The 18,562-nt window shown below is 46.9% G+C and overlaps 1 long non-coding RNA gene across 2 annotated transcripts in view; it reads right to left on the reverse strand.

Moving 5' to 3' along the window:
• Positions 1 to 2,510: 2,510 nt before the first annotated feature.
• Positions 2,511 to 18,562, reverse strand: part of LOC132209046 (uncharacterized) — a 33,978-nt gene continuing 17,926 nt past the window's right edge. Inside the window, exons 2-4 of one of the 2 annotated variants that reach the window (XR_009445143.1) lie at positions 6,674 to 6,743; positions 3,843 to 4,218; positions 2,511 to 2,740 (exon numbers count right to left, since the gene is read on the reverse strand). This is a non-coding gene — a long non-coding RNA (uncharacterized LOC132209046). Of the gene's footprint in view, positions 2,741 to 3,054; positions 4,219 to 6,673; positions 6,744 to 18,562 lie in introns of those variants that run through there. The other variant, XR_009445142.1, reaches the window with a different exon arrangement.

An 18,562-nucleotide genomic window follows, 5' to 3' on the forward strand; every position in this document is an offset into this window, starting at 1 on the left:
ATTTCAGCAAAGACTTGGACAGGGTCTCACATGGGAGCCTGGCAAAGAAGGTAAAAGCTCGTGGGGTCCAGGAAAATACAGCAAGTTCAATCCAAAGTTATACATTGGTCAAATGGGCAGGTCAGTGGTAGATGGAGTGTTAACACTGATAAGTGTATGGTAATGCAATTTGGAAGAACTAACATGGCAAGGAATCTTTCAATGGATGCCAGGACACCAGGAAGGTCAGAGCAATGGTGTTATCTTGGGGTGCTTGTGCACAGATTGCTGAACATGGCATGGCAGCTTAAAGGGACAGTTAGGAAAGCAAATGGCTGAAGAGCTGTGCAGGAGTTTGGTTAGGCCCCAGCTGAAGGACTGAGTGCAGTTCTGCTCTCGCTTTAAATTGAAGGGTGAAAGAATAGCTTTAAATTGAGGGGTGAAAGACATAGGACAGATGTCAGAGGTGGTTTCTTTACTCAGAGAGTAGTCAGGGAATGGAACGCTTTGCCTGCAACGGTAGTAGATTCGCCAACTTTCGGTACATTTAAGTCGTCATTGGATAAGCATATGGACGTACATGGAATAGTGTAGGTCAGATGGGCTTCAGATCGGTATGACGGGTCGGCACAACATCGAGGGCCGAACGGCCTGTACTGCGCTGTAATGTTCTATGTTCTAATGGTCTCTTCATTATCGAAAAGAGGTGATTGCATTTGAGCATGTGTGGAGGACATTCATCAGGATGTTCTGAGGGGGTGAAGCATTTTAACTCGATGGAGAGTCTGGATAAGTTTGAGATAACAAGAACTGTCAATGCTGGAGTCTGAGATAACACAGCGTGGAGCTGGAGGAACACTGCAGGCCAGGCAGCATCACTGTTTTATCTGGATAAGGTTGGCTTGTTTTCTTCTGAAGAGAGAAGGTTGAAGAAGGTCCTGAAAAAATGGTCTGCATTCTGATGGGTCTAGGCGAGGGAAGCAGAACGACCATTCATGGGGTGGGAGGTCGGGGGGCCAGGGGGAAGGAATTTCAGGAAAGAAAAGACACCCAGAAGGTGCTGGGTGTTTGGAATTCATTGTCTGGGACTTTAGTTGAGGTGGTGGATAATCTTTTCACATTAAAGAAAAAGGGTTGGTACAGCACTTAAAATGAAATAACATTCAAGGCAACGGGCCTATTGCTAAAACATGAGCCGAATGTGAACTTAGTGTGGCTTCAGTGGTTACAGACACAATGGAATGAAGTGCTTGTCCAATTCACACGGATGATCCCTGGAATGGTAGGCTTAACCTATGATGAATGGCTAAGGATCCTGGGATTGTACTCACTACAGTTTTGAAGGTTGAGGGGAGAACTAATAAAAACTTCCAAGATAATGTATGGTTTAGAAGAGGTGGACGCTAGGAGGTTGTTTCCGTTAGGAGGGGAGACGAGGACCCGTGGGCACAGACTTAAAATTCGAGGGGGTCAATTTAAAACTGAAATCAGACGACATTTCTTCAGGCAGAAAGTGGTGGGCTTGTGGAATTCATTGCCGCAGAGTGCAGTGGAGGCCGGGATGTTGGACGCCTTCAAGGCAGAGATCGACAAATTCTTGATCTCAAAAGGAATCAAGGGCTACGCGGAGAGTGCAGGGAAGTGGTGTTGAAATGCCCATCAGCCATGATTTAAATGGCGGAGTGGACTTGATGGGCCGAATGGCCTTACCTCCACTCCTATGTCTCATGGCCTGATGGTCTAATTCTGAAGTATTCTCTTATTCTATGATTCTGGAGCAGGGGACAGTGAGTGGACAGCACAGGACAGTTCACCTAACTTCTCCTTTACCAATCTTCTATCTGCCTCCCCACTTCTCCCTATTTTTTTCAGAATCCCCTTCTCCCCCAACCATATTTGAAGAAGGGTGTCGACCCGAAACGTCAGCTTTCTTGCTTCTCTGATGCTGCTCGGCCCGCTGTGTTCATCCAGTTCTACTCCTTGTTCTCTCAGATTCTCCAGAATTGGCAAGTTCCTACTATCTCTCGAGGAAACTGACTTGTTTTTGCACCCAAACTGTGGTGAGAATGTGGAACGCACCGACTGTGTGGGTGGTAGAGGCAGAAACCATGATAACACTTAACAAGTTTTTGATTGGTCATTTGCGATACCAAGGCATACAAGGCTCTGGGTCGAGTGCTGGGAAATGTGATTAGAATAGTAAGGGACTTGCATCTTGTGAGGGCACATACAATTTGCTGAAGGGTCTGTTCCATTGCCACGGCACTCTATTATGCTGTCCCTCAATGATCCTATGACAAGTAAGTGAAGGTTTGCAGAAAGAGATAGTTTTCAAGGACAATGCCTAAAGGAAAACTGATGCACAGGCAAAGTGCATGTAAGAATTTAACCAAGGATTAACACCATTCAAGAACTGGAATTTGTGCCAATGCACCAAACCTGCAGATGAAAATGCAGTGTCCAGTTTGATTGCAAACAGCAACAACCACCAGTTAGTAACATGATCAATGGAAATATCTGAATGCCTGTTGTTGTGATCTCAAGCATTTACCTGCGTCGAGTGAAATCCACCACCATAGTTCTGTTGCATCGTTAGCCACCTCACAATCGGTGTTGCATAGTCAAAATCATTCCTTGACAATGCTTGAAGCAAGGCATAAGCAGTGGTTTCCACAGTCATCGCAAAAGCCCGTGCTGCTTCAATTAGATACGGCTTCTCGTCCTCCAACAATGGAGGCTTTCCAGTTACCAACATCACAATCTGTCATTTGAGAAAGGGATTAGCTGAGAATAAAGTTTACATCATATAGATTTTTGTTTGCATTTCAACAACACAACAATGGTTTTGCTGGTCAAGATCCAGCATTATCTCACCACTGATGTCTATAACATTCTCCATACTTCCCGCTCAGTGATGGGTCCTTTTGTTTGGGAAAAATAGGCACCTTCGAATGCAAATGAATCAAGATGAGCTTTAGTTTCTCATCAGGCTACATGGAGTTACTACAAGATGTTATGAGCAAAAGGTGAAGGAGCAGATGAAACGATTCATAGCATCAGTCTGGATGATCTTCTTGCGCTCATCCTGAGGAGGCATCACAGATCTCAACTTACACGCAATTCAAATTATTTCACGCAATGACAAGACTGAATGTTCTGGATACTGTAAATGCCATGGCACCTGGCAGCATCCCACAAACTGTATTGGAACAATGTGCCCCAACGTCACCACACCAACAGTAAATGTTTTCCAGTACATTTTTAAACACTTGCAACACTCACATTTCAGAGAAAGATGACCTATCACGCAATCGGCAGACAAATTGTCCTGACCAATTCTGACCTCAATGTATTCTCAATCATCAGCAAAGTAATGCAACATCTGGATGACAGTGCTGTCAAATAGTTGCACACTGAGGCTCAGTTCACTTTTCGTCATGCCACACTTCTCGCAACCTCATTCAGGATTTACCACAAATATGATCAGAGATCCTGAGCTTGAAAAGGAAGGAAACTGCAATCTGTCATTTCCACCAAGGCAACTTCTGATTGAATGTGGTGTTCAGCAGAGTTATAGGAAGTTGAGTCAGTGGCATTCACTGGATACCTGCACTGGTTGAAGTCATGTCTTCACTTGAACCAAAGTGGAGACATGAATGTTCATTGAATATTGTCCAGGTGTCCAGCAGAATTCATGACTTTTCCAACAGTGAAGTCAACGATGAGAAAATACAGTGAGACTTGGACAATTATCAGGCTTGGCCTGACAAAGGATAAGTAACATTTGCACCATACAAGTGCTAAGCAGCAATCAGCTCCAACAAGAGAGAATATGACCATATCACAAAATTCCATGTCCTTACCATCATCCTTACATTTTTTTTAAATGTGCAAGTGTTATCCAAGCCATGCAAGGCTATGGGCCAGGTGTTGGAAATGAGGTTAGAACAATTCAGTGCTTGTCTTTGACTGTCACAGAATCCGTGAGCTTCAGAATTTATTTCTCCTGTACTGTAGACCACTGAGGTGCTTGGCTATCCACTTCATCAAGGTTAACACTGATCTAAAACCAAACTGGAACGGTTATATAATCAGCAGTAGCCAGGTCCGTTGTACAAACCGCCCTGCTGTGGGACAGGGTCAGGTAAATCCAAGTGAGTGATCGTGGTTGGAGACTCATTCGTTGGGGGCATAGTTTCTGTAGCCACATTTGAGATACCAGGGCTGTGTGTTGCCTCCCTGGTGCCAAGGTCAAGGAAATCTCTGAGTGGTTGCAACAAATTCTTAACGGGGAGGGTGAGCAGCCAGAGGCCATTCTGCACATTGGTACCAATGACGTAGGTAGAAAGAGGGATGTGATCCTCCGGACTGTGTACAAGGAGTTAGCAAAGAGGCTGAAAGGCAGGACCTAGAGGGTAATAATTTATGGGTTGCCACGAGTGCCACATGTTAGTGAGTTAAGTCAGAGAAAGATAGGTGAGAGATGAATGCATTGGTTAAGGAGCTGGTACTGGGGGCAGGCTTTCAGGTTCATGGATAATTGCGACCGCTTCTTGGGCAAGGGGTGACCTGTCTAAGAGGGATGGGTTGCACCTAAACTGAACGGGAACAAATACCCTCACAGGGAGGTTTGCTAGTGCTACTTGGGAGGATTTAAAGACTGGCAGGCAGCTGGGAACCAGAGCAGCAGGTCAGCAAGTAGATGAATTGATGGCAGGTACATGCTGGGACCAATAAATCAGAAAAGAATGGCAGTCAGAGACAGGTACATGAACATGATGGCACGAACAAGCTGAAATCTGTTTATTTCAGTGCAAGGAGTATTATAGGTAAGGCAGATGAGCTTAGAGCCTGGATCAGTACATGGGACTCTGATGTTGAGGCCATTACAGAGGCTTGGTTGAGACAGAGACAGGACTGGCTGCTCAATGTTCCAGGGTTTCATTGCTTCAGACAAGATAGAGGGGAAGATAAAAGAAGGAGGTGCACTCCTAACCTGTGGGAAATGTTACATCTGCACCTCGAAAGGACATTCTGGAGGGCTTGCCCACTGAGGCAACAGAGGTAGCATTGAAAAATAAGATAGACACAATCACTCTGATCAGATTAAACTAATAGCCTGCTCCCCTGTTGCCACTGACACACTGAGGAACAAATATGTAGGCAGCTTTTGAAACGATGCAATAACTCAGAGTTGTCACAGTCAGTGAATTTAACCTCCCCGGTATTGACAGGGACTCCCTTACAACAAGAGTTTAAATGAGGCTGAATTTGTTAAGACTATCCAAGAGAGTTTCTTGACACAGTGTGTGGATAGAAGATGGGCCATACTGGACTTTGTCCTGGTCAGGTAACTGGTGAGAAGGGTGGGAAAGCATTTTGGAAATAGTGATCACAACTCCTTCAATTTTAAGATTGCTATGAAGAAGGATAAGTCAGGACCTTGGGGGAAGAGTAAATTATATCAATTTTAGGTAGGAGCTGGGGTGTGTTAATTGGGAGGAGCTGTCACATTTGCCATATGGGAATTGTTTAAAGGCCTGCTTATGAGTTTAGGATCAGGAAGGAGGAAGGACAAGGATGGCAAGGTAAAAGACCCTTGGATAATTGGGGAGGTTGTGAAGTTCGTCAAAAGGGAAAAACAAAAATATGTCAGGTTTACGAAGCTAAAATCGAACAGGGCCGACATAAAGAAAGCAGAAAAAGAAAGGCTATGAAATGACCTTGGCAAGGAGGGTTGAAGGAAATCCCAAGGCATTCTGTGCATACATCTAAAACAAGGGGATAAATAGCAAGAAGGTACGACCATTCAGGATAAAGGAGGGAACTTGTGTTTGGAAGCAGAGGATGTGGGCAAGATCCTAAATGAGTACTGTGCATCACTATTCACTCAGGCGAAGGGTATGGAGGATAGTGGGATTTGTGTGGAGCATGCGAAAATGATAACAGCATTTTGAAATCAAGAAAGAGCATTAAGGTGGATAAGTCCTCAGGACCCAGTGGTATCTACTCAAGGTTTTTGAGCGAGGTGAGAGAGGAGATTGTCGGGGCATTCAGCAAGATCTTTGTATCCTTGGTAGCCACTGGAGGGGTACTGGAGGATTAGCAAGTTGCTAAATGTTCTTCTTCTGTTCAAGAAGGGAAATAGGGTCAATCCAGGAAACTCGACTAGCGAGTTTCTCATCGTTCATTGGGAAGCTATTGGAGAGAATTCTTAGGGATTGTATTTATCTGTATTTGGAACAGCATGGCCTAATTAGGGACAGTCAGCATGGCTTTGTGCAGGGCAGGTCACGTCTTACTAACTTGACTGAATTTTTTGAGGAGGTGACGAATGTGATCAATGAAGGTAGAGCAGTGGATATTGTTTTCATGGATTTCAGCAATACTTTCAACAAGGTGCCTCATGGTCGAATCATCCAGAAAATTAAGATGCACCGAGTCCATGGTGGCTTGGATGCTTGGATTCACAACTGGCTTGCCCAGAGAAGACAGAGGCAAGTGGTGGAAAGGTGCTTTTCAGGCTGTAGATCCAGGAGGATTGGTGTTCCGCAGGGATCTGTGCTGGGACCTCTGCCGTTTGTGGTCTATACAAAATGACTGAGGTGAAAATATAGATGGATGGGTTAGCAAGTTTGCAGACAATAGAATGATTGGTAGAATCGTGATGAGTGTAGACGTCATAAAAGGATACAGATCAGTTGCAGAAACGGCAAGTGGATTTTAATCCATTAAATGTGAGATGCTCCACTTTGGGAAATCAACTATAATGGAAAAATATACAGTTAATGGCACCCCTCAGTGCAGAATTGTTAAGGTGGGGATGCAGGTGCACTCAATCTGTTCATTGAGAACTGTCGATGTGATATCACCTCAATTTCTCTGTTCCCCGCACCAAACCCAACCGACGTCCTGCCCAACTGACTGCCCTCCACGCACTCATATCTCACCCTGACTTTGTTATTAAGCCTGCCGATAAGGTGCTGCTGCTGTGGTCTGGTGAGCTGAAGTCTACCTTGCAGAGGCTGAGCGCCAGCTCTCAGATACTTCCTCCAACTTCTCCTGGACCATGACCGCACCGGGCCATTGTATCTACTACAGTAACTGATCTTGGTCTATCCGGTGATCTTCCCCCTCTGTTTCCAAGCTGAAAGGCCACAGCTCCCCACAGGTTGCTCCTACGCCCCCTAAAAATCCACAAATGAGAGTGTCCTGGCAGATCCATTGTTTCAGCCTGTTCCTGCCCCACAGAACTCATCTCTTCCGACCTTGACTCAATCTTCTGTCCCCTGGTCCAAGCCCTGCCCACGTACATCCAGAAATACTCTGACATCTTATGCAGGTTTAAAAACATCAGTTTGCCGGTTCCAGCTGCGTTCTCTTTACCATGAACGTGTAATTCCTTTACACATCCATTCCCCACCGGGAGGTTCTTCGGGCTGTCCTCTTCTTCCTGGAGCAAAGAGCTGAACATTCCCCTCCCACCACCACCCTCCTCCACTTGGTCAACCTCATCCTCACCCTCAACAACTTCTTTTTTAACTCCTCTCATTTTCTTCGGGTAAGAGGAGCAGCTCTGGGCACCTGCATGGGCCCGAGTTATACCTGTCTCTTCACGGGGTACGTGGAACATTCCCACCCACAACACTTTCTCCGATACATCAATGATATCATCCGACTGCTTCTCTCTCTTGTCTGAAATTGGAAAACTTCATCAACTACGCCTCCAATTTCCATCCTGCCCTCACTTTCACCTGCTCTATCTCTGACTCCACCCTTCCCTTCCTCAACATTTCTGCTTCCATTCCTGGGGGTAGGCTTCGCACTAATATCCATTACAAACTCTCTGACTCTCACAGCTACCTGGTCTATATATCCTCACACCCCACTTTCTGTAAAGACTCCAACCTCTTCTCTCACTTCCTCCATCTCCATCGAATATGTTCTCATGAGGCCAACATCAACAAGGGAGCCTCCAAAATGTCCACCTTCTTCCTCAACTGAGGATTCCCCGGCTCCGCGGTCAACAAGGCCCTCAACTGTGTCCAACCCAGCTCCCGCACTTTTGCCCTCACCTTTTCTCTTCCCTCCCAAGACAACAATAAGCTTCCACTTGACCTTACCTATCAACCCACATGCCCACATCCATACAAACATCAGGCACCATTTCCACCACCACCAGCAGGATGCCGCCACCAGACACATATTCCCCTCCTCTCCCTTATCCGCCTTTACCGGAGGACCCGGAGGAAATGCAAGCAGACACGGGGAGAACGTGCAAACTTCGCACAGACGATTGCCCGAGGCTGCAATGCGAACCACTGAGCCACCGTGCTGCCCAGAATCTTGGTGGTGTGGATGAGCAGAGAGATCTCGGTGTCCATGTGTGTAGATCCCTGAAAATTGCCACGCAGATTGATAGGCTTGTTCAAAAGGCGTACGACGTGTTAGGTTTTATTGGTACAGAGATTGAGTTTCGGAGCCATGAGGTCATGTTGCAGCTGTACAAAACACTGGTGCAGCCGCGCTTGGAGTATTGCGTACAGTTCTGATCGCCACATTATCGAAGGATTTGGAGGGGGTTTCTTAGGATCTTGTCTGGTGTGGAAGGAAGGTCTTATGAGGAAAAGCTTCGAGACTTGAGGCTGTTTTTGTCAAAAGAAGGTGAAGAGGCAATTGAATGGAGACATACAAGATAATCAGAGGATTAGATAGGGTGGACAGCGACAGCCTTTTTCCTCGATGGTGATGGCGAGCACGAGTGGAGAAAGGTTTAAATTGAGGTGAGATAGATATGGGACACATGTCAGAGGGAGTTTCTTTATTCAGAGAGTAGTATGGGTGCGGAATGCCCTGCCTGCAACAGGAGTAGATTGCCAAGTTTAAGGGCATTTAAATGAACATTGCTAAATATATGGATGGTAATGGAATAGTGTCGGTTAGATGGGCTTCAGGTTGGATTCACAGGTCGGCGCAACATCGAGGGCTGAAGGGCCTGTACTGCGCTGTAATGTTCTATGTCATAATACTTCAGTGAATTCTGGTTACCCTGCTGTAGGAAGAATGCTGTTAAACTATGCAGAGTGCAAAAATAATTACAAAAGGTCATTGCCGGGACTGGAGGGTTTACGAGGAGTGGTGGATAGGCTCGGACTTTTTCCCTGGTGTATCGGAGACGAAGGGGTGACTTTCCAGAGGTGTAAAAAATCATGATGGGCATTGATAAGGGGAATAACCAAGGTCGGGGAGTCCAAAGCTAGAAGGGAGGAGGTTCAAATGTGAAAGGGGAAAGATTTAAAAGTGACCCGAGAGGCAACTTGTCCCACACAGAGGGTGGTGCGTGAATGCAATGAGCTGCCAACAGACGTGGTAGAGGCAGATAATATTACTGTATTTAAAAGACATTTGGACAGGTACACAATGAGGAAAGGTTTAGATGGATACCAAACGCAGGCAAATGAGACCGGTTAAGTTTGGGACACCTGGTCAGTACAGATGATTGGGGCTGAAGGTCCTGATTCTGTGCTGTATGACTCTATGAATCTATGACTGAAGAGCTAACTAGGTGTGTGGATGAGGGCAATGCATTTGATACAGTCTACTTGGGCTTCAGCAAAGCTTTTGACAAGATCCCCCATTTGAAGACTGTTAGAACAGGAAACAGTCCATGGGATCCAAGGACACGTGCACAGGAAATCATAACTCATGTAATTTGAATGAGTTTTTTAAAGTAGTAATGAAGAGCATTGATTAAGGCAGAAACATGGACGTATATGGGCTTCAGTAAGGCGTTCAAGAAGGTTCCTCACAGAGGTCCAGTAGGGAAGTTAAATCACACGGAGCACAGGGAGAGCTAGCCATAGAACATAGAACATAGAACATTACAGCACAGTACAGGCCCTTCGGCCCTCGATCTTGTGCCGACCTGTCATGCCGAACTCAAGCCCATCTAACCTGCACTGTTCCATGTACGTCCATATGCTTGTCCAATGACCACTTAAATGTACCGAAAGTTGGTGAATCTACTACCATTGCAGGCAAAGCGTTCCAATCCCTTACTACTCTCTGAGTAAAGAAACTACCTCTGACATCTGTCCTGTATCTTTCACCCCTCAATTTAAAGCCATGACCCCTCATGCTCACTGTCACCACCCTAAGAAAAAGGCTCTTCCTATCCACCCTATCTCACCCTCTGATTATTTTATATGTTTCAATTAAGTCACCTCTCAACCTTCTTCTCTCTAATGAAAACACCCTCAAGTCCCTCAGCCTTTCCTCGTAAGACCTTCCCTCCATACCAGGCAACATCCTCGTAAATCTCCTCTGCACCCTTTCCAAAGCTTCCACATCCTTCTTATAATGCGGTGACCAGAACTGTATACAATACTCCAAGTGCGGCCGCACCAGAGTTTTGTACAGCTTCACCATAACCTCTCGGTTCCAGAACTCGATCCCTCTATTAATCAAAGCTAAAACACTGTAGGCCTTCTTAACAGCCCTGTCAACCTGGGTGGCAACTTTCAAGGATCTGTGTTCATGGACACCGAGATCTCTCTGCTCATCTATACTACTAAGAATCTTACCATTAGCCCTGTACTTTGCCTTCTGGTTACTCCTGCCGAAGTGCATCACCTCACACTTGTCTGCATTAAACTCCATTTGCCACCTCTCAGCCCAGCTCTGCAGCTTATCTATGTCTCTCTGCAACCAATCCTTTGTCACTATCCACAACTCCACCTATCTTAGTGTCGTCTGCAAATTTACTAACTCATCCTTCTACGCCCTCATCCAGGTCATTTATAAAAATGACAAACAGCAGTGGACCCAACACCGACCCTTGCGGTACAACACCAGTAACTGGTCTCCAGGATGAACGTTTCCCATCAACTACCACCCTCTGTCTTCTTTCAGCAGGCCAATTTCTGATCCAAGCTGCTGTATCTCCCACAATTCCATTCCTCTGCATTTTGTACAATAGTCTGTTATGGGGAACCTTATCGAATGCCTTGCTGAAATCCATATACTCCACATCAACCAGTTTACTCTCATCTACCTGTTTGATCACCTTCTCAAAGAACTCAATAAGGTTTGTGAGGCACGACCTACCCTTCACAAAACTGTGCTGACTATCCCTAATCAATTTATTCTTTTCTAGATGATTGTAAATCCTATCCCTTAGAACCTTTTCCAACACTTTACCAACAACTGAGGTAAGGCTCACTGGCCGATAATTACCAGGGTTGTCTCTACTCCCCTTCTTGAACAGGAGAACCACAATTGCTATCCTCCAGTCATCTGGCACTATTCCTGCAGACAATGATGAGTTAAAGATCAATGCCAAAGGCTCGGCAATCTCCTCCCCGGATTCCCCGAGGATCCGAGGATAAATCCCATCCGGCCCAGGGGTCATAGCTATCTTCACCCTCTGTAGGATTTCAAATACCTCTTCCTTGTGAACCTCAATCCCACCTAGCCCAGTAGCCTGTATCTCTGCATTCTCCTCGACAACATTGTCGTTTTCTAGAGTGAATACTGTTGAAAAATATTCATTTAGCGCTTCCCCTATCTCATCTGACTCCACACACAACTTACCACTACTATCCTTAATTGGGCCTAATCTTACTTTTGTCATTCTTGTATTCCTTAAATACCGACAGAAAAGTTTACGGTTTACCCTGATCCTGTCCGCCAACAACTTCTCATGTCTCCTCCTGGCTCTTCTGAGATCTCTCTTTCGGTCTTTCCTGGCTACCTTGTAACCTTCAACCACCCCAACTGAGCATTCACATCTTATAGTAACAGAAGCCTTCTGCTTCCTCTTGACCAGAGATTCCACTTCCTTCGTAAACCATGGCTTCCGTGCTCTACAGCTTCCTCCCTGCCTGACAGGTACATACTTATCTAGAAAGCACAGGAGCTTTTCATTGAATAAGCTCCACATTTCTACTGTGCCCATCCCCTGCAGTTTCCTTCCCCATCCTATGCTCTCTAAATCTTGCCAAATCTCATCGTAATTGCTTTTCACCCAGATATAACTCTTGCCCAGTGGTGTACACCTATCCCTTTCCATCACTAAAGTAAACATAACAGAATTCTGATCGCTATCACCAAGGTGATCACCAACTTCGAAATCTAACACCTGGCCGGGCTCATGACCCAGTATCAAATCTGATGTGGTCACTGCACTCCAACTCCATTGGTCACTGCATCCCATTTCGCTCAGTCACTGCATCCCATTTCAGTCAGTCACTGCATCCCACTTCCCTCAGTCACTGCGTCGAATTTCACTCAGTCACTGCATTACATTTACCTCAGTCACTCCATCCCATTTCCAACAGTCACTGCATCTCCTTTCCCCGAGTCACTGCACATCATTTCCCTTGGTCACTGCATCCCATTTCACTCAGTCACTGCATCCCATTTCTCACGGACGCTGCATCCAATATCCGTCAGGTACTGCATCCCATTTCCAGAGTCACTGCATCCCATTTCCCTCAGTCAGTGAATCCCATTTCCCTCAGTCAGTGAATCCCATTTCACTCAGTCACTGCATCCCATTTCACTCAGTCACTGCATCCCATTTCACTCAGTCACTGCATTCAATTTCCATCAGTTACTGCATTCAATTTCCATCAGTCACTGCATCCCATTTCACTCAGTCACTGCATCCCATTTCCATCAGTCACTGCCTCCCTTTTCACTCAGTCACTGAATCCCATTTCACTCAGTCACTGCATCCCATTTCCAACAGTCACTGCATCTCCATTCCCCGAGTTACTGCATCTCCTTTCCCACAGTCACTGCATAACATTTCACACAGTCACGGCATCCCATTTCCATCAGTCACTGCATCGCATTTCACACAGTCACTGCATCGCATTTCACTCAGACACTGCATCGCATTTCACACAGTCACTGCATCGCATTTCACTCAGACACTGCATCGCATTTCACTCAGACACTGCATCGCATTTCACTCAGACACTGCAACGCATTCCACTCAGTCACTGCATGGCATTACACTTAGTGATTGCATCGCATTCCAATCTGTCACTGCATCGCATTTCACTCTGTCACTGCATCCCATTTCACTCTGTCACCGCATCCCATTTCCCTCACTCACTGCATCCAATTTCACACAGTCACTGCATCCAATTTCCATGAGTCACTGCATCTCACTTCACTCATTCACTGCATCCCATTTCCATGACACACTGCATCGCACTTGACACAGTCACTGCAGCTCATTTCACTCTGTCACTGCATTCAATTTCCATGAGTCACTGCATCTCACTTCACTCATTCACTGCATCCCATTTCATTCAGTCACTGCATCCCATTTCCCGCAGTCACTGCATCCCATTTCACGCAGTCACTGCATCCCATTTCACGCAGTCACTGCACTCAATTTCCATCAGTCACTGAATCCCATTTCACTCAATCACTGCATCCCATTTCCAACAGTCACTGCATCTCCATTCCCCAAGTTACTACATCTCCTTTCCCACAGTCACTGCATAACATTTCACACAGTCAAGGCATCCCATTTCCATCAGTCACTGCATCGCATTTCACTCAGTCACTGCATCGCATTTCACACAGTCACTGCATCGCATTTCACACAGTCACTGCATCGCATTTCACACAGTCACTGCATCGCATTTCACACAGTCACTGCATTTCATTTCACTCAGTCACTGCATCCCATTTCACTCAGTCACTGCATCCTATTTCACGCAGTGACTGCAACCTATTTCACGCAGTCACGGCATCCCATTTCACGCAGTCACTACATTCCATTTCACTCAGTCAGAGCATCCCATTTCACTCAGTCAGAGCATCCCATTTCACTCAGTCACTGCATCCCATTTAACTGAGACAGTGCATCCATTTCCCTTATTCACTGCACCCTATTCCCCACAGTCACCGCATACCATTTCCCTCAGTCACCGCTTCCCATGACCCTCACTCACTGCATCCCATTGCCCTCAGTCACTTCATCCCATTACCCTCAGTCACTGCATCCCATTACCCTCAGTCACTGCATCCCCTTTCTATCAGTCACTGCATCCCATTTCACTCAGTCACTGCATCCCATTTTACTCAGTCACTGCCTCCTACATCACTCAGTCACTGCATCCCATTACACTCAGTCACTGCACCCCATTTCCCTCAGTCACTGCGTCCCAGTTCACTCAGTCAGTGCGTGCCATTACCCTCACTCACTGCATCCCATGACCCTCAGTCACTGCATTCAATTTCACTCAGTCACGGCATCCCATTTCCCTCTGTCACTGCATCCCATTTCACTCAGCCACTGCATCCCATTTCACTCAGCCACTGCATCCCATTTCATTCAGCCACGGCATCCCATTTGACTCAGTCACTACATCCTATTTAACGGAGACAGTGAATCCTATTCAGCTGACACAGTGCATCCATTCCCCTCAGTCACCACATCCCATTTCCATCAGTCACCGCATCCCATGACCCTCACTCACAGCATCCAATTTCCATCAGTCACAGCTTCCCATTTCACTCAGTCACTGCATCCCATTTCACTCAGTCACTGCCTCCTACGTCACTCAGTCACTGCATCCCATTACCCTCAGTCACTGCATCAGATTACCCTCAGTCACTGCATCAGATTACCCTCAGTCACTGCATCCCGTTTCACTCAGTCACTGCATCCCGTTTCACTCAGTCACTGCATCCCGTTCCACTCAGTCACTGCATCCCGTTCCACTCAGTCACTGACTCCCACTTCACTCAGTCACTGACTCCCACTTCACTCAGTCACTGACTCCCACTTCACTCAGTCACTGACTCCCATTTCAGTCAGTCACTCCCTCCTATTTCAGTCAGTCACTCCCTCCCATTTCAGTCAGTCACTCCCTCCCATTTCAGTCACTCCCTCTCATTTCAGTTAGTCACTGCTTCCCATTTCCCTCAGTCGCTGCATCCCATTTCCCACATTCACTGCATCCCATTAGCCTCAGTCACAGAAATCACATTTCACTCAGCCTCTGCTTCCCATTTTCCTCAGTCACTGCATCCCATTTCCCACATTCACTGCATCCCATTAGCCTCAGTCACAGAAATCACATTTCACTCAGCCACTGCATCCCATTTCACTCAGCCACTGCATCCCATTTCACTCAGCCAATGCATCTCTTTTCACTCAGCCATTGCATCCCATTTCACTCAGTCACGGCATCCCATTTGACTCAGTCACAGCATCCTATTTAAAGGAGACATTGAATCCTCTTCAACTGAGACAGTGCATCCATTTCCCTCAGTCACCGCACCCTATTCCCTACAGACACCGCATTCCATTTCCTCAGTCACCGCATCCCATTTCACTCAGTCACCGCATCGCATTTCCTTCAGTCACTGCATCCCATGACCCTCACTCACTGCATCCTATGACCCTCAATCACTGCTTCCCATGACCCTCAGTCACAGCTTCCCATGACCCTCAGTCACAGCTTCCCATTTCACTCAGTCACTACATCCTATTTCACTCAGTCACTACATCCCATTTCACTCAGTCACTGCATCCCATTTCACTCAGTCACTGCATCCCATTACCCTCAATCACTGCATCACATTACCCTCAGTCACAGCATCCAATTTCCATCAGTCACAGCAGCCCATTTCTCTCAGTGACTGCATCCCATTTCACTCGGTCACTGCATCCCATTACACTCAGTCACTGCATCCCATTACACTCAGTCACAGCATCCCATTTCACTCAGTCACAGCATCCCATTTCACTCAGTCACTGCATCCCATTTCACTCAGTCACTGCATCCCATTTCACTCAGTCACTGCCTCCCATTTCACTCAGTCACTGCCTCCCATTTCAGTCAGTCAATGCCTCCCACTTCGTTCAGTCACTCCCTCCCATTTCAGTAAGTCACTGCATCCCATTTCCCTAAGTCACTGCATCCCATTTCCGTAAGTCACTGCATCCCATTTCCCTAAGTCACTGCATCCCATTTCCGTAAGTCACGGCATCCCATTTCCCACATTCACTGCATCTCCTTTCCCTCAGTCACTGCATCCCATTTCACTCAGTCACTGCCTCCCATTTCACTCAGTCACTGCCTCCCATTTCAGTCAGTCACTGCCTCCCATTTCAGTCAGTCACTGCCTCCCTTTTCAGTCAGTCAATGCCTCCCACTTCGTTCAGTCACTCCCTCCCATTTCAGTCAGTCACTGCATCCCATTTCCCTCAGTCACTGCATCCCATTTCCCACATTCACTGCATCCCATTAGCCTCGGTCACAGAAATCACATTTCACTCAGCCACTGCATCCCATTTCACTCAGCCACTGCATCCCATTTCACTCAGCCAATGCATCTCTTTTCACTCAGCCATTGCATCCCATTTCACTCAGTCACGGCATCCCATTTGACTCAGTCACAGCATCCTATTTAAAGGAGACATTGAATCCTCTTCAACTGAGACAGTGCATCCATTTCCCTCAGTCACCGCACCCTATTCCCCACAGACACCGCATTCCATTTCCTCAGTCACCGCATCCCATTTCACTCAGTCACCGCATCGCATTTCCTTCAGTCACTGCATCCCATGACCCTCACTCACTGCATCCTATGACCCTCAATCACTGCTTCCCATGACCCTCAGTCACAGCTTCCCATGACCCTCAGTCACAGCTTCCCATTTCACTCAGTCACTACATCCTATTTCACTCAGTCACTACATCCCATTTCACTCAGTCACTGCATCCCATTTCACTCAGTCACTGCATCCCATTACCCTCAATCACTGCATCACATTACCCTCAGTCACAGCATCCAATTTCCATCAGTCACAGCAGCCCATTTCTCTCAGTGACTGCATCCCATTTCACTCGGTCACTGCATCCCATTACACTCAGTCACTGCATCCCATTACACTCAGTCACAGCATCCCATTTCACTCAGTCACTGCATCCCATTTCACTCAGTCACTGCCTCCCATTTCACTCAGTCACTGCCTCCCATTTCAGTCAGTCAATGCCTCCCACTTCGTTCAGTCACTCCCTCACATTTCAGTAAGTCACTGCATCCCATTTCCCTAAGTCACTGCATCCCATTTCCGTAAGTCACTGCATCCCATTTCCCTAAGTCACTGCATCCCATTTCCGTAAGTCACGGCATCCCATTTCCCACATTCACTGCATCTCCTTTCCCTCAGTCACTGCATCCCATTTCACTCAGTCACTGCCTCCCATTTCACTCAGTCACTGCCTCCCATTTCAGTCAGTCACTGCCTCCCATTTCAGTCAGTCACTGCCTCCCTTTTCAGTCAGTCAATGCCTCCCACTTCGTTCAGTCACTCCCTCCCATTTCAGTCAGTCACTGCATCCCATTTCCCTAAGTCACGGCATCCCATTTCCCACATTCACTGCATCTCCTTTCCCTCAGTCACAGCACCCCATTTCACTCAGTCACTGCATCCCATTTCCCATAGTCACTGCATCCCATTTCCCATAGTCACTGCATCTCCTTCCGCCATTAACTGCATCGCATTTAACTCAGTCACTGCCTCCCACTTCACTCAGTCACGGCCTCCCATTTCACTCAGTCACGGCCTCCCATTTCACTCAGTCACGGCCTCCCATTTCACTCAGTCACTGCCTCCCATTTCACTCAGTCACTGCCTCCCATTTCACTCAGTCACTCCCATTTTAGTCAGTCACTGCAACCCATTTCCCTCAGTCACTGCATCCCATTTGCCATATTCACTGAATCTCCTTTCCTTCAGTCACTGCATCCCATTTAACCGAGACAGTGAATACGATTCAGCTGAGACAGTGCATCCGTTTCCGTCAGTCACCGCCCCCCATTCCCCACAGTCACCGCATTCCATTTCCCTCAGTCATCGCATCCCATTTCCCTCAGTCACCGTATACCATTTCCCTCAGTCACCTAATACCATTTCCCTCAGTCACTGCATCCCATTTCACTCAGTCACTGCATCCCATTACCATCAGTCACTGCATCCCATTTCACTCAGTCACTGCATCGCATTTCACTCAGTCACTGCATCACTTTTCACTCAGTCACAGCCTCCCACTTCACGCAGTCACAGCCACCCACTTCACTCAGTCACTGCCTCCCAATTCACTCAGTCACTCTGTCCCATTTCAGTCAGTCACTACCTCCAATTTCAGTCAGTCACTGCATCCTATTTTACTCGGTCACTGCATCCCATTTCACTCAGTCACTACCTCCCATTTCAGTCAGTCACTGCATCCTATTTCCCTCAGTCACTGCGTCCCATTTCTCTCAGTCACTGCGTCCCATTTCACGCAGTCACTGCATCCCATTTGACTCAGTCACTACATCCTATTTAACTGAGACAGTGAATCCTATTCAACTGAGACAGTGCATCCATTTCCCTTAGTCACCGCACCCTATTCCCCACAGTCACTGCATACCATTTCCCTCAGTCACCGCTTCCCATGGCCCTCACTCACTGCATCACATGACCCTCAGTCACTGCTTCCCATGAACCTCAGTCACTGCATCACATTACCCTCAGTCACAGCATCCCATTTCCATCAGTCAC

This window comes from Stegostoma tigrinum, unplaced genomic scaffold (genome assembly GCF_030684315.1).
Source record: "Stegostoma tigrinum isolate sSteTig4 unplaced genomic scaffold, sSteTig4.hap1 scaffold_63, whole genome shotgun sequence".
Classification (NCBI taxonomy): domain Eukaryota; kingdom Metazoa; phylum Chordata; class Chondrichthyes; order Orectolobiformes; family Stegostomatidae; genus Stegostoma; species Stegostoma tigrinum.